Here is a 17,627-nt window from a genome sequence, read left to right on the forward strand (position 1 = left end):
GAGAATACAGTTATTCCTAGTAATCACAAATTTCCCTTAAGAAAAATTCAGTGGTACACAAATGTACGCCTCTACACCTTTTTAGCAGCTTGGTTCCAGTACACATGAATGGAGGCCAGTCCTGTTGGGAGTAATTTTAAAAAGAGAGAACCGGGGTTCGGAAATGCAGTGAAATGAAGTTGCTCAGTCGTGTCCGACTTGGGAATGGAAAAGGGAGTTAAAACAGATGGCAAAGACGAAGGACACGATTTTGCACTGCAGCCTTGGGAAAGATAAATGGCTCCCGCCTCAGAACTCTACCTGTCTCTGAGGAGGTGGGCGGAGCAACCGGCTGCAAGAAGCCAGGAGCGAAGTTAACACGTGCAGACCTGAGCAATCTAACCCCGAAGCCCGGCGGGGAGAGACGAATGCTGACTACCTCTCCCTGCCAGAGCACAGTTGAGGCTCTCGGGTGCCTTTTCCATCTCCGGCAGTTACTCTGACTCGACTGCACAGACTGGAGCTGACATCAGAAAAGAGAACTCCCAGCCGCAAAATGAGAAAAGTGTGAACGTTTGGCTGGAGGATGAGAATACTTAAAAATGCTTGTTAGCATGCATGTTACCTTTGAGGAAGCAGAGCAAATCGACAGTCCTCCTATCGAAATATTGGGTAAGACAGATCATGAAAAGACAAGCAAAATGTCGAAAGGCAAAATAAATGTACCACACATCATTACTAATTTGGGGGTGGTGGGGGAGGTTAAATGATGGACTATGTTTGGTGTTTATGGCAGTTTTTTTTTTTTTTAATGCCAAGTTAAGAGCTTTTACACAAATATTTCTGACCTTTGTCTTAATTTTATATTCTCCATTAAGACCTTCCTTTCCTCAAAAGTAAATCCTATCACCACATTAACTTTTCAAATCTGAAGGCCCACAGTTGAGATGATTCAGCTTAAGTAGAAAAATGTCATTTAGCCAGACTCAACTCATCTGGAATTTATAATAACTATGCAAGTTGTTTGGAACTTAGTTTTGTACTAACCAAACAATGAAGAAAATAAAGTTATATTAAAAACTTTATACAAATAAGCCAGGAGAAGGCCCAATTCTGTTCCATCACTGGCAGTAAATAAATGTATATTGTACAAACATTGTTGCTTAAGCTATATTATTCTTAGAGTCTTTGGCAAAGGCTGTTGCTAATGTCCAATGGGCCTCTGCTGAATATTAGGATGAGTGGATTAGAACTCTACCTGGTGCCCCTGGCCATCAGCTTGCAGAGCTGGCTTCGGAAGCATGTGATCCTATGCAGTTACACTGTGCATGGCTTAATCCTCTACTGTCACTATATTGAAATTCTGGATAATTTTATCTTTGATCTTGTGTTTTGGAAGTCAAGTCTGATGAAACAATGGAGCATAAGCATGAATGAAAGAGTTTGTTCTCCTTTCTACACCACTCTATTTGCATGTGGCACACATGATGCCCCATGAGCACAGAATTCTGGGGGACCCATGATGTGTGGGAGTTCAGTGAGATTCAAAGCAAGCACATGAGAAGTGTGTTCTAGCTCTGATTGAGTGGAACCCAAACTTGTTTCACGTTCAGAAAGAAGGTAATGGCATTCTGAAAAATACAAATGACCCAGAAACCCTATTATATCTTTTCTTACTCCCCAATCACTTCTGCTGAAAATGATGACATAGAATGAAAGGAAAAGATGGCAAGCCATAATTCCTTTTGCTTTCAGTTCTTTCTTGCTTATCAGTAAGCTGTAGATAGAAAGTATTAGTGAAATGTACACATATCAAAAAGTGAAAAAAAAAAGTTAATCTTGTGCAGGGTTTCCACTCTTCCAGTAAGAACAAAAATACATAAACATGTACAAACTATGAAATACAATTTGAGTAATCTAGGTGATTCTGCAAACATGGTAAAGGCACTTATATTTGCATTTAAAGTGGGCATTGAACAATATAATCATTAACAGATTTGTGCTAATAATTTTAATTTTTTTATTTTCTCAGAATGACATTAAATACCAAATAAAAAGCATATGGACTTTCCTGGTGGTCCAGTGGTTAAGAATCCACCTGCCAAAGCAGAGGTCACGGGTCTGATCCCTGGTCTGGGAAGATTCCACATGCCACCAGGAAACCAAGCCAATGTGCCACAACTAGAGTCAGTACTCTAGAGGCTGTGAGCCACAATTACTGGAGCCCAAAGGCGCTAGAATTGGTACTCCAAAACAAGAGAAGACAACACAAGGAGAAGCTCACACACCACAACTAGAGCATATCCCCCACTCACCACAACTAGAGAAAGATCATGCATGGCAGCAAAGACCCAGCATGGCCAAAAATTTAAAAAAAAAATTTTTTTTTAAGCATTATGACATACTGAAAAAGACTGCACAAGAGAAAAAAAAACTTTATATTTTAAATTTCTAACAGCATTTTTCCTGCTGTTTTAACAGTGGCCTCTTGTTTTAATTTTGCCCTAGTCCCAGAGTTTATGTATCCAGCCCTGACTATATACATCTGAGAGTAGAAATAGTTGTCATTACTTTTCATTGACTCACTGTTCCATGCGTTTGACAATATTCAGCACTCATTATGTATGAGGAATGTGCTAGTGGCTGGGAATATGGTAATGAACAAAATAGGCATGGTCTCTACTCTACTGGACTTCATTGTTCTTCCTTGAAATATAGCTATGCTTTATGTTTTAGTGTCCTCTAATTCAATGGGATTTTCCCTGTTAGGTCTAAATTAACAAAGTTGAGTTTCCTGTCAATGACAGGGAAGAAGTCTTATTAGTATGTCTGAACTCCTTCTGCAAGAGTGATTTTGTCACTCATGGTCAATCAGCAACCATACAGAGTATGGGATCTGGGATGAGAATCCAGTGAGAAAGGACAGCTTGGGAGTCCAGCTGCCTGGGTTTCATCATAATTCTTACCTCTGGCTAAAGCTATGCCTTATTTGCACCTATTCTGATGGTCCCACCAGAAAAATGAGAAGGTGCTGGTCTCGCCACTCTCCAGTTCACCGTGATGTTACAGAAGTTAAAGGGCCGCACTTCTTCAGAAGCCTTCCTACCCGGTGTGTACACTTTCCAGACGTCAGCATTTTTGTGTCTCACAGAGATACCAAGAGCTGGCCTCTGAAGAAAGTGGGCCACAGACTGAAAGATGTTGGGGGAGGGGAGTGAAGGAAGGCAGAGGAGCCTGGAAATCATAGCTATCCAGAACCACTGAGGAGGGCGGCTCTTTTCTTCCTCTTTTCCCCTGAGAGTGTGTGCTGATCTGGTCAGTAGGACCCTCGAGTCTAAACTGCACTGTATGGTTACAAAGTTCAGTCCTATATAATAACTCCCTCAATATGGTCCACCAGGCATGTCTGATCACTGGTTGCAGCCCATGGAAATCACTGTCAAGTTTGCTCCCCTTGATGAAGGTAGAGTTCTTGGGGAGTAACAAATATGCCATCATGAGGGAGATTGTAAGGGTGGAGCACTCATCCTTACCACAGGAAGGATGGGACTGCAGGAAATAGTGCGCTAGCATCAAAGTGAGAGAAGCATGAGATTGGGAGCCTGGAGTCCGATTTCCCACTAATTAGCATATATCCTCTCAGCAAGTAGCTTTCTAGACCTTGGTTTCCTCATCTATTAAATGAGAGTTGAATAAGAATATTTCAGATATCAACTAAAGCTCGAACATTTTTCCTTTGTCCTTTGTCTATAGCCTTCTCCAATCAATCCTTTCCAAAAACATGCCGCTGTGTAGAGGTCACGGACCACATCTTTTTTGTCCTTGATTCCCCACTATCACATGGTACTGGGAACACAGTAGGTGCTCAAGAAATGTTTACTGAATGAATGTGTCTTTGGACAATCTCTGTGAATGGATGTTGCTTCTTCTTATCTCTTCCCAGAGAAACAGGGCAGAAATCTATGATAACATAAGAAAAGGAAAGCATTCTAATAGTTGATAACACAGAATACATTAAAGCAATGCTCAGTCACCATACATTAAGTCTTTTTAATGTAGCTTTTAAACAGCTTTTCTTATTAGCCAAATGAAATACAGTAATCCTTTAACTCTCCTGTGTCAGATTATCAGCTATTTCAAGTAAGTGTTAACATTTCTGTCACTGGCAAAAGTGAATTATGTTTTCCTTTCCAAGCTTGCATCAACATGCCCAACAAGCAGGCTGAACACGCCTCTCTAATGGGACAGTGTGAGGTGCCACTGCTTGGTGATTATAAAGCAGCTCGACATCGGGGGGAGGGGCTATGACAGCCCCACCTGGCAGCTCGAGCAGAGCCAGGCAGCCCTGCAGAATGAGTGAATGAATGAATTGGGGTGTCCTCCCAGGTGAATAACAGGCCACCTACAACCTCCATGGCCTTGTTCTATAAACAGCTTGCACAGAAAATTCTAGATGTTGTTATCCCTTGTGTGTTTCTGTGTCAGGGATGCTGACAGTAGAGGGGAGACCAGTTATTTTATGAGCAAACTCCCCTATTTTAGAAATCTGGAAAATCTCTTCCCCAGGAAAATTCAGTTGGGTGACACAAAGTTCTCATTTTGCAAACCAGTTGATCACGGTCTTTCGGAGAGAGATCAAATTAAGAGAAAAATTGCAATAAGAATTCTAATTTCTTAGGTGTTAGAAGCAAGACAACAAGCCCAAAATTGAGCTCCATATCACCACCCTAGACTGAATTATAGTTTTGGCTCCCCTAGAATTGAAATCTTAAACCATCAGGAATTGCCTGATCAGCACTAGTTAGGTAATCTGCCTGCTAGAACCCTGGTGTCCTCCAAAGGAACCTTGCATTAGTCAATCCACTTTTTTTCCTAGAATAACTTTCTGGTTCCTGCTCCCTTCTGTCTGTCTTTCATTTTGTACAGCTCCTCAGAGTTATCTGAGGAATTACAGATAACTCCTCAGAGTTATCTGTCTGCTGGATTGGATGCTGTCTGGTTCAAGCCAACAATGCTTTTAAAATATTCAGTTGAAGTTTGTTTATTAACACAGATGAATGTGGCCTGGCCCTTGTCACCCTTCCTCCCACCCTGAGTCCTGGGCGGCTGACCTCCTCTCAAGTGCTCCACACCTCGTCCCAGTCTTCACCGCTCTTCCTTCTGCTTGGCATGATTGTCCAAGTCCTGTGCCCAAGCTGTTTACCAGTTCTTTCTAGCTTAACTCCTAATTTACTCTCCTGAAACGTGGAGCAGTAGGCAAAATACTTAGTTTCTAGTCGCAAACATTGGTCACAAGCACCAACTTTGGAGAAGTTGCCGTTTACCAAATTCTAAAGTCGCTCTGCCTTTGTGGCCTGCCTTCCTGGGAAGGAGAAAGGTGTCTGCTTGGCATTTTCACTCCACTTAAGTAAAGCCATGCTTGTATTTTTCAAAAATTAAAAAAAAAACACAACACCTCGTTGTCTATAATAATTGGGAAAAAAATCAAGCTGGATTTAAAGTACAGTTTGTCTTGGAAAGAGAGGGATCTAGTGGGAAGAGTTGGAGTTGGAAGACGTGGGTCCATTTCCCAACACTAAGAAGTTCTGTGGTCTTGATCTTTCTGACCTCAGTGTCCTCATTTTTAGAAGAAGGAGACGATTGCCCCGCCATCTCCCAGAACGCTAGCAAGGATGAGATGATACCATGCTTGGGAAAGAAATGGCACAGGGCTCAGCAGGTGGCAGGTGCTCAGGTCAGTCAGGTCTGAATTCTTCTGAGTTCCCTGTGATACCTATGTCAGAGCAAGTTAAATATGTCATGAGATCCTGATCTCTTTACATGTTCTTCCTCTAATCCTGTAAATTAAGAGAACCTTACATTATTGGCATTGTCATCCCTGTGTTCGTATTACATATGTGTCACAAGGCATGTGGTAAGAAAATTATCTTTCCCATTCTTATTTTTAGGGTCATCCGCTTGCATTAACCTCCATTTGAAAATACTGGAAGCTAAATATGAATAGAAAATACAAAGTTCGCCAAACTAGAACTCTGGTCAGCGTTTGGGAACCAAAATCTTGCTTTATTGATACCCACAGAAAATTCCTGGGATATTCACAGCAGTTCTCCAGAGCTTGCTGCATCACAAGAATGCCTGTGACCCTCTGAACTTTTGATCAATTGCTCATCTCTCATCTAAGATCTTATGCTAAGCGAAGAGCAGGGTATCCCTAAGATTAGTTATTAATTATTTATATGTATTAATAATACATTGCACTACCCTTTCACTACAGTGCTGACTTTTGAATATACTCAAGTTTTATAAATTATTGTCAACTTGAATAAGGCAATTTGAATAGGCATGGCATTTTTCGATAAATCATTATAATCTAGATCAGTTTATCCCATGTACCCTCTGGTCAATTGCCCAGGGAAGAAAAATGCCTGGAGTGGTGATTTGATCTTTTTGGTCATTCTATTGTATTCCTTTTTTTCCTGGAAACAGCACCCAGAGTTTGCTAGAGATCCACCTGAGTTCAGCCCAAGTGAACCAGTTAAGTAAGCTGATTCTTCCTCTGTCCCCAGAGGTGGGCATGGGACCCAGATCTTGCCAATCAGAGAGTGGGAACCCTTTGGTTCAGGATAGGCACGTGACCCAATCAAAGACAATCAGAACAATCCCAGTAATGCCAAGACATTTCCCCTGGGCTCTTTCCCTCATCTGAATTTATGTATCTATTTCTGTGTTTGGGAAAGAGGGTGGTTAGTTAAGACAACTTTTGTGTATGTGTCCAGGTTAGCAAGTTAGACCAGTAGGGAGGCAAATAAGGAACATGGTCTCTAAAACCATGAAGAATCATTTCTAGAAAGATCTTTGTTACCACTGATGGAGAACTTCCCTGCACCAAACACTGTATCGATCATCTCCTTTTTAAAAAAATTTTATTTATTTGCTTTGGCTATGCTGGGTTTTGGTTGCTATGTGGGCTTTTCTCTAGTTTTGGAGAGCAGGGGCTACTCTCTAATTGTGTTGCGCAGGCTTATCACTACGGTGGCTTTTCTTGTCGTACAGCATAGCCTTTAGGGCATGGGCTTCAGTAATTGTGACTCCCAGCTCTAGAGCACAGACTCAATAGTTGTGGCACACAGGCTTAGTTGCCACACAACTTGTGGGGTCTTCCCTGACCAGGGATCAAACCCATGTCTCTTGCACTGGCAGGTGAATTCTTTACCACTGAGCCACTAGGGAAGCCAGGACAGTCTCCTTTTAATTCTCACAATAACTCCATGAAATAGATTATATTATTATTATGCACACTTTGCACATTAAGAAACTTGCCCAAAGTCACACAAATAGACAGTGACAGTCAGGATTTGAAGTGAATTTTTCCATGGACCAGGAGTAGGGGGATGAGGGAGATGGTTTCAGGATGAGTCAAGCACATTACATTTATTGTACACTTTATTTCTATTATTATGACATCAGCTGCACCTCAGATCATCAGGTATAAGATCCCAAAGCTTGGGTACCCTTGCTCTAGCTCCCAGCTCTCATGCTGCACAAATTGGCTACTCTAGCTCCTAGCTCTCATGCTCCATAAACTGGCTACTCATCAATCTAATTAACGATTTACAAAGAGCTCCTAAATTCCCCATGATGTAAATTTGTTATATCAGTTTTATGTTAGGTGAGAAGGGGAGAGTCTTTGTCACTTTATTCACTTGGTAATTGAAATGTTTCAGTTATTATATTTTCCCAATGAGTGTTTCAAAGAGGTAGATATGCAAGTGAAAGACTGTTTTGTTTTGTTTCCTGCTAAACTAGCTTTCCTGCTAAACTAAACATATAGAGAATTTAAGCTATGGCAACTTCCCAATAGTCTAGGAAACCTAGTGTTATGGATTGTACTTTATTGATTAAAAAAAAAAAACCTTCAGAATTATAAATGTGATTAAAAATTACCTTTAAATGTGACTCTGAATTTGGAAACCTACAATGAAAAAACAAGTGATGGGTAATTTCTCATGACATGAATGAACCTATGAAATATGCATTTCTCTTCTTCCCATCTTGCCTCAACTCATTTGGTGTTTCAGTTTGTATAATAGTTAAAACTCCTGGCAGAGCAGAGGCAGTAATTGCAAACAGCTGTAAAGTATTACTCATCTTGCTGATCAAAATGACTTCCTGCTAAATAAACCATGAAAAAAGCTTTTCCACCCACAGAGAAGTGAAGTGTAAATGATATATAGACTCTACCATGAAGAGATCAACAGATTGCATTTTCCTATAACTATGGTTTTATATAGCAACAGTCACTTTCAAAAATAGCTTAAAAACTGAGCTATGGTTAGGAAAAAATTTGGGTAATAGCATTCACATGGCGGTAGAGTCCTGAGAAATACTTGGTGTTTCAAAGAAGAAGCACCTAAAAATTCCTAAAAGGAGAGTTGTCTGGCTTCTTCTCTCAGACTTTCTAACTTGGTGACAGCAATTTATAGTGTGGCATATGTACGCTTATTTTGGACACCATTCCATTTATCTTACCTTGTACCCATGGAACATTAGCTAGGCATCCATGGCTTCCCAGGTGGCACTAGTGGTAAAGAATATGCCTGCCAATGTAGGAGACATAAGAGATGTAGGTTCAACCCCTGGATCAGGAAGACCCACTGGAGGAGGAAATGGCATCCTACTCCAGTATTCTTACTGGGAGAATCTTATGGACAGAGGAGCTCGGCAGGCTACAGTCCACGGGGTCTCAAAGAGGCAGGCATGACTGAGCATCTAAGCACATAGCACAACAGGCCTTAGTCTTCTATTGTGGTTTTTAAGTTTCAAAGGAAACATGGCTGTTATAGAACTGACAATGGTAATGGAATTGATAATGGTGGTGGCATTGACAATATTGATGGCATTGGTAATGGTGATGGCATTGATAATGGTGATGGCATTGGCAATATGATGGCATCTTAAAGAGAGACTAACTCAGAAACCCCTTTGCTTGTTGGTTTGCTCATCACTCTATACTCTGGAAAAAATTCTTATACAGGTACATTTATATATGTGTACACATCCACACCCTGGAGAAATCCTTGTATGTGTGTAGCAAAGAACATATTAAAGGGTGTTCATAATATCATTGTTTGAAACAGGAAAATGTCAGAAATAACCCAAATGTTCCTTATTGAGTAAAGGAATAAATAAAATATGGCATATTCATATGATACATTACAACAGTTGAAGGAATGAGCTAAATCTATATGCATCATGATCAGATCTCAGACAATATTAAATGCAAAAAGCATAACTCCATGTATAGCATACTATTTGTGTAAATGTTTAAACCACATAAAAATATTTTTTATAAATGCACATGCTGCTGCTGCTAAGATGCTTCAGTTGTGTCCAACCCTTTGCAGCCCTCCAGACTTCTCTGTCGGAGAAGGCAATGGCACCCCACTCCAGTACTCTTGCCTGGAAAATCCCATAGATGCAGGAGCCTGGTAGGCTGCAGTCCATGGGGTCGCTGAGGGTTGGACACGACTGAGCAACTTCACTTTCACTTTTCACTTTCATGCATTGGAGAAGGAAATGGCAACCCACTCCAGTGTTCTTGCCTGGAGAATCCCAGGGATGGGGGAGCCTGGTGGGCTGCCGTCTATGGGGTCACACAGAGTTGGACACAACTGAAGTGACTTAGCAGCAGCAGCAGGCTTCTCTGTCCATGGGATTCTCTAGGCAAGAATACTGGAGTGGATTGTCATGTCCTCCTCCAGGGGATCTTCCCAACTCAGGGATTGAACTCGCATCTGTTTATGTCTATCTCCATTGGCAGGCAGGTTCTTTACCACTAGTGCCACCTGGGAAGCCACAAATGCACATACTTGTGCACAAAAGTATAGAAAATGGACTCCAAAATGTACAACAGATTTATTTCAGTGATTTGCTGTGAGACACTGAAGGAGAGTGGGCCAAAGGTGGTGGGATATTAGCTTTGTATAGTATACTTTATGATACAACAGAATGGGACATTAGCTAAGTGGTAATGTCCTTTAAAATAATTACTGAAAATAAATACAAGAAAATATTGTTGTTTGTTGTTGTTGTTTAGTCACTAAGTCCTGTCTGACTCTTTTTGCAACCCCATGGACTGTTGCCTGCCAGGCTCCCTCTGTCCATTGAATTTCCCAGGCAAGAATACTAAAGTGAGTTGCCATTTCCTTCTCCAGGGAATCTTCCCAACCCAGGAATCGAACCCACATCTCCTGCATTGGCAGGCAGATTCTTTACTGCTGAGCCACCAGGGAAACCCACCAGAAAATATTAACAGCGGTTAATTGTAAGAATTGGGAATATAAGTGCTTATTATATTCTTCTTTGCATGTCTCTGTAGCTTTTAAATTTATTAAAACAAAAAGCCAAGAAGGAAAACATTTATTAAAATATAAAGGAGTGAGCAGTTGAAAACAAAAGAACCTAGTTCTGAGCATCCTTGCTTCCTAGCAACCAAAGCAATCAGTGAAGGAAATGCAATGGATTAAGCAGTCCCCTATGTTTGCCACTTCACCAGAAGAAAGAAACTTTACCATAGGTCTCAAGTTTGAGTGGATCTTAATATGAAGGACCTTGAACGTACTTAGTGTTTTTGAAAGCAATGCCATGCAATGTGCAAAGATGTCTCAGTAGTGCTGTAGGTGTGTTGAATCAGCTCTCAGTAAGTAACCTGGAATACTGTAAAATTAAACAGATATACATCAGGCATGTTGCAGGTATGTTCAGTTCCAGATCACTGCAATAAAGCGAATATTGCAATAATGTGAGTCACATGAATTTTTTGGTTTCCCAGCACATTTAAAAGTTATAGTTATACTATAGTGTGGGCTTCCCTGGTGGCTCAGATGGTAAAGAATCTGCCTGCAATGCAGGAGACCCAGGTTCGACCCCTGGGTTGGGATCATTTCCCGGAGGAGGAAATGGCTACCCACTCTAGTATTCTTGTCTGGAGAATTCCATGGACAAAGGAGCCTGGTGGGCTATAGCCCATGGGGTTACAAAGTTGGACATGACTGAGTGACTAACACTTTCCTTACATAGTGTAGTCCAGAGGTCCCCAGTCTTTTTGGCAGCAGGGACCAGTTTCATGGAAGACAATTTTTCCATGGACTGAGGGGAAAGAGGGGATGGTTCAGGTGGTAATGCAAGCAATGGGGAACCATGAGGAGTGGCAGATGAAGCTTTGATTACCTTCCATGGCCCAGGTGGGTGGGACCCCTGGTAGGTCTGTTAAGTGTGCAATGGACTTGTCTAAAAAAAACTGTATATACCTTAATTTAAAAATACTTTAGGGGAGTTCCCCAGCGGTCCAGTTGTTAAACATCTTCCCTTTCTAATGCATGGGGTGTGGGTTTGATCCTTGATTGGACAGCTAAGATTCCACATGCCTCACTGCCAAAAAACCAAAACATAAAACAGAAACAATATTGTAACTAATTCAATAAAGACTTTAAAAATAATTTATTGCTTAAAAAAAACACTAACCATCATCTGAGCCTTCAGGGAATCATAATCTTTTTATTGGCAGAGGGTTTGAAATTTTGCAAGAATTATCAAAACATGACACAGAGACACGAAGTGAGCAAATGCTGTTGGAAAAATGATATTGGTAGACTTGCTTAATACAGGGTTGCCATAAACCTTCAACCTGTAAAAAACACAGTAAACCCAAGCACAATAAAATGAGGTACGCCTTCAATTTTGTGTAGGCAATCCAACTTCAGAGATGAAACATTAATAGGTGCCTTTCTCCTGATCTGGTTTAGCATAAATCTTGGAGAACGGAGAGGAGTAAATGCCTATCATTCCCTCGGTTCTCAACCGCTCTTCTTCCCACAGCAGATGACATCACATGCGGGATACCCTCCCAAGGGTATACTCAGTAGCAGGCACAGTTCTTACTCGAGAAAGTACATCATCATCCCAGCGAGATGAGATTCTCTGAAAGTCAATTACGCTGACAGGTATGATTATCCAAGTGTGGGTACGAATCATTCACAAGCACAGCTAATTTAATTCGTACTAATCATTGTCTCCTTGGGGCATCTCTTTTTTTTTGACTGAAACAAAATTTTGTTTTGATGCTGTGGTTGAAACTCTTGTCTTAGGCCAGAGCTCTCCATTATCTGTTGTTTTCTTCAAGCTTTTAAGAAGTGCATTATGTAGGCAATGTAGGAGTACTGATTGGTAGGGCAGAAAGAAGGTTGTTGTCACTGTCCCTGTTTCTGTGGCCCAAGCTAAGGAGGGGAAAAGGTGTCTGAGAGACACCACAGCTGTCATGCCCAACCCTGACAAAGACCTGCTTCTGTGCTTGGGAGGTGGCTTTAGGATCACGGTACAAGAGAATGAGCACTCAGCTAGCAGTGATGGTCCCAGCTATGTCTCTGCCTCTGGCTTCCTGGGTGACCTCAGGCCAGTCACCCCAGTGGTGGCTCTCCTTCTCTCTCTTTGTCAGCTGCAAGGATGGAACTAGACAATGGCTTCTAAGCTTCCTCCCAGCTCTGGGACCCAGGATGTCAGGAAACCTGATGGTGTTGGCAGGATTGACCTCTGTGATAACCGGGGCCCTTTGCAAAATGAAAACGTGGGGCTCCATGTCCAAAATTTATTAAGAATTTCAAGAAAATAGCAACAGAGCATTAAATCAAGGGTGGAACTTTTCTAAATTCGGGGTGCTTTGATTGCATAGATTCCCAAGCCTATAAAGCCAGTGCTTTATCAGCCTGCCATGGTGGAACTGGTTCACCTCTCAGGGCAAGTGGGAGGGAGCACATGTTAGGTTGGGGGCAGCCAGAGATGAGGCAAAGGGCGAGTAAGAAGGGCCCAACATAGTGTGTGGTGAGGGTGGAGTCACAGAGGGGCTTGACCCCACGTGATCGTCTCTTCTGCCTTTCCAGATCTCGGGCATGGCAGGACTGCCCCAGATTTCAGAGACTTAACTTTTAAAGATCTTAACTTTATTCTGAAAGTCAGGCAAAGTCTGGGAGTGTAATTTTGCATAGCAGCTTTTATGCAAAGAGCCTAGCAGTCACCCCAGTTACGATGCTCAAGAAGCAGGTAGGTGATGCTGAAGTCTCAGCCAGTCAGGGTTAGTGTGTTGGTATGAGGTGGAAACCCCCAGCTAGAACACCAACCCCCATCTAGAATAACAACTTTCTGCCTTCTGCCTCTTATCTTGCTTTTGCTCACCACCCACCACCTCCACGTCTGTAATCTTACTTGCTCATTGCATTGGTGGGAACCTAAGCTGTCTGGGCGGAGAAGGCAATGGCACCCCACTCCAGTACTCTTGCCTGGAAAATCCCATGGATGGAGGAGCCTGGTAGGCTGCAGTCCATGGGGTCGCTGAGGGTTGGACACGACTGAGCAACTTCACTTTCACTTTTCACTTTCATGCATTGGAGAAGGAAATGGCAACCCACTCCAGTGTTCTTGCCTGGAGAATCCCAGGGACGGGGGAGCCTGGTGGGCTGCCGTCTATGGGGTCACACAGAGTCGGACACGACCGAAGTGACTTAGCAGTAGCAGCAGCAAGCTGTCTGGGGAGGGGGGATCTGAGCTGCTTTAGCAGGAAAGTTCTGAAGACCCAGAAGTCTGTCCTGTATAAAAGATACCCAGAACAAAGGCTGGGTGATCAGCCTCTGGAGGTGACTCCACTGAGCCCACACTGGTGCTGAATAAACCCTGTTTTTCTGCATCTCCGAGTGCTGCTTGTCTCTTTCTGCCACCATGGTTTCTATAACAGGTAGAGCTGTCTTGGATATTTGACAAGTGAGAACAGACCTCACTGTTGATGGTCAGAAACATTGCTCTTCTGCCTGATATTGAGTTGTGGTGTCCAGCCTTTGCCCTCACAATGAACACATTTACTTCTAGGCACATCCCCAGATGCCAGTGAGGATCCTTGACCCCTCAGTGTATGGAACCCCTCCTCAGCGTATGGAACATGGACAGGACCTCCGTTAGGGCCCCTTCTGCCATCCCCATCACTTCCCTTACTGGACTTGAAGAAATGAGGGTGCTTTTTGAAAGAGAGAGAGCCCGGGGCTGAAGGCCGGAAGACCTGAGGTTCAGCCCCCAATTCCCATTTATAAATTGAATGGCCAAAGAGAAGTCATTTGTTCTCCTGTGTTCCCACTGAAAAAAATGGCAGTAAAATATCTGTCTCCTGGGGACACCATGGCCCTAAAATAACAGATAATATATAAATTTAAAAATAAAATCACTGCAACTACGGGATATAACTTGCGTTTCTTAAGACCCCCCCAAAGCTTCATGGATCCAAGTCATGATGATGATAATAATCATCTTTAGAGCTAGCCCCCAAGGCAGAAACTGCTGTAATCCCAACCCCCTAAATCCTTTGAGGCTCTGTATTTATCTGTACCATCTAGAAAAGGATGCACATGCAAATGAGTAAAGTCACATCAAAATTTGGAGAAGAAAAAAAAACAACAGAAGAGGTTTAAGAGATTTACCCCACCAATCTCTTAGTAATTTTCGTGCTCATTATCAGTAAGCTGTGTTTTTCTTGTAAAAGAACTACTTGGGCGTGCAGTGACTTGAGATAATTAAGGATGCATTTACATTTTATGGAGCCACTAATGCCCTCAGCATTCAAGGATATCTGGCTTTAGTTACCCATGATACTTTCCTCCAATCAGTGAATATTAAAATATTTAACCTGTGGTCAGGCAATAACCTCTTAAGACACTGGGACTTGATTCAGCGATGTTAAGAGGTCAAAAGGGGATTTGTCAACAAAGAAAAACCATAGCTCCTCTCCAAATTCCACTTGCGCAAATGTTTTTCTCCTTTCTTAACCGTTTGAAGGATCTTGTTAAAATTTCCCATTTAAAATAGGAATTGGAAGGTCCACAGGGTAACTTAGGAAAGAACAGCTTTTAACATGGTTTCCAAAGGACAACACACACACACAAAGCAATGTTGCAAATAACTGGCCCTGTGAACAATGAGGATCAGAAGAAGGTAGAGAGTGTGACCAGCTGTTTTTCTGAAATCTCTTCCAGCTCTAACATCCATGTAGTTGTACAGAGGTTAGGATGTGTGATCACCCAGTGTCTAGTCCTCTGGGTCTCCTGGAGCAAAAAGATTCAGGCTCTCTTCAGTACCATGAAATCTGCCTAGACCTCACCTGCAAAGAGAAGAGTCCTGCCACACGTAGCTCCTGAAAGCCGTTTTTTCCACCGACAGAGGATGGAATTTCCTTTGCAAATCTAACCAGCCATCCTGCAAACTGACATAGGACCTGGGAATGAGATGGGCTGAAATTGTATGCCTGTGTTACATTGCCACCCTCTTATTTGGCCAAGTGCATGTAAATAATTGAACAAAATAAATTGCAGCCCAACACAGTCCACACAGCAGCAGGCAGTCAAAACCATCTGGGACTAGATATGTGAAGAAGGGAGTATAAAAACAGAGTATTTAGAAGTCTGATCTGTCTGTGGTTCTAATTTTCAAAGTCAGAAGAGACGAGTCCCCTAGGAGACTGGACCCTGCTTAGAAAGACACCTGAACCAAGCAATAAAATAATATGAAAATACCAAAAAATAAAAATAAAGAAGAGAAATAGACATGTAACTTCAGCACGGGACTCCTGTGGTATCTCGCAACACCATGCTTCATGAACCCCAAAGAAAGCGAAAAATCTAGCTAGTGTTATAAATCCTCGTCAGCTGAATTATTTCACATGTTGCGGCCTGACTTAAGTTATTCATCGCAGAGGCTAGCAGCTCCCTGATGCATCCTTCCATGTCACTGGACAGGGTAAAAATAATAAATTGGCCATTGTGAGACACTCTGAGTTCTGTGGGGTTGAGCAGAGCATATTTTATATTCTTCTCTAGGAACTGCCTCTTGTTGGTAGTAAATGGTTGCCAGCGCTGCTGTTTCTCAATAGACAAGTCCTAGAAGTACAGATAATTCAATTTTCATTCACTCTTAGGTCTCCTGCTACCCATGTTCTTCCTTGACACCGACAAGGCTGTACCTGTCTTCTCGGCCTGAGGCCTGAAGTAGTGCTGGTATGGTTGGCCCCTCGCCAGAAGAGATGATGAACCATTCTGAAAAGCCTCTCACCCGGTGGGTCCAGTGAGCACAAACTGTCCAGTGGTCATTTTAGCTGATTCTTCCTACTTAGCTCATGTCTTCCCAAGAACATAGATGCCAAGGTGTTGACTCGATAATCAACTGGGTTTGTATTTAAGTTTTTCAGGGTCTCCATTACAGTAGAAAATATCATAACACTGGTAGCATCCGCTGTTACATTGAAATTAAATTACTACTTTCATACTGTTGGCATGACATGTACAATTCCTATACCTCCTTGGAAAACAGTATTAAGGATTATTAAGAGTTATTAAGGATCATTAAAACATTAATACAATTTGAAACAATAACCTTACCTATGAAAAATTCATTCTAAAGTTATTATTTAACAGTAAAAAAATAAGTGAGGTATGTATGCATGTAACCAATTTTGATACACGTGGCTACATGGAACAATGTATCCCATACAATGTTAAAAGATAAAAGTTCAGGGACTAGAATATATTTTATGATGTTAACTATGAAAGAAAACATTGATCTATATAGGGAAAAGATGATAAAGGTGCAAAAATTGGTATTAGAGAAATCGGATTATGTAGAATTTTCCTGCACTCAAATCTGCCTGCAACACTGCTTTTACATTAAAAAAAAAAAAAAAAGCTTAAAGATACTGAGAATGTCGATCAGTATTTGGCAGTTCTGAAACTGGATCTAAACAACTCAACTCTTCCAATTGTTTTGAAACAAAGTGAAAGAGGAAGTTTACCTTTTTCATTGTTTTTAAATAACCAGGCATAGGGTCTTTAATCTCACAGTTGGCTTCTTTGTTTGAACATTTCACCTGTAATTATCTTCATGATCCTCCACAAGATTTTAAAAAGCTGAGAGGTGTACTTTGGTGTTTCCACAGTCTCTCTCCTCTACTGTCCTGAGATTCTTAATTGCATTTTTAAAGAGCCCTCATCCTCCATTTCTAAAGGTAGAATGCAGAGACAAGAACTGGGCTTGATGACAGTCTGCCTGCCAAGAATTCAAACCGCTCAGTCGTGTCCGACTCTTTGCGACTCCGTGGATTGTAGCCCACCAGGCTCTTCTGTCCATGGGATTCTCCAGGCAAGAATACTGGAGTGGGTTGCCATTTCCTTCTCCAGGGGATCTTCCCGACCCAGGGATCGAACCCAGGTCTCCCACATTGCAGGCAGAGGCTTTAACCTCTGAGCCACCAGGGAAGCCCAATTCAAACCACAACACACTACAAACCACTCAGATAGGAGGCCCTCCATCAAGAGCCATCATCGGACAGTATAAAATGTAAACCACATACCCCCAAATAGCAAATATTGTGGGTGGCCGTGGCGCTGGCATTTGGAAAGATGAGTAAATGCAATTAAGAAACCAGGCAAGGACGTAAACATCCCATGTAGCTTACAAAAGGCCAGCCACATTGTGTTTATTTTAATATTGTTTAGCGGTAACACTAATAAAGAGAGCATCCTGATTGTGCGAACTAAATTTTCAGTCATAATGAATGCTACAAA

At 41.9% G+C, this 17,627-nt stretch overlaps 1 long non-coding RNA gene across 1 annotated transcript; it reads left to right on the plus strand.

The window, feature by feature from the left end:
- Positions 1–531: 531 nt before the first annotated feature.
- On the plus strand, positions 532–16,338 carry LOC139179998 (uncharacterized). Its single transcript, XR_011564316.1, has 3 exons — positions 532–651; positions 11,857–11,981; positions 15,986–16,338. It is a non-coding gene; the product is annotated as an uncharacterized lncRNA (long non-coding RNA).
- The last annotated feature ends 1,289 nt before the right edge of the window (positions 16,339–17,627 follow it).

Source organism: Bos indicus, chromosome 3, assembly GCF_029378745.1.
Source record: "Bos indicus isolate NIAB-ARS_2022 breed Sahiwal x Tharparkar chromosome 3, NIAB-ARS_B.indTharparkar_mat_pri_1.0, whole genome shotgun sequence".
NCBI classification, from domain to species: domain Eukaryota; kingdom Metazoa; phylum Chordata; class Mammalia; order Artiodactyla; family Bovidae; genus Bos; species Bos indicus.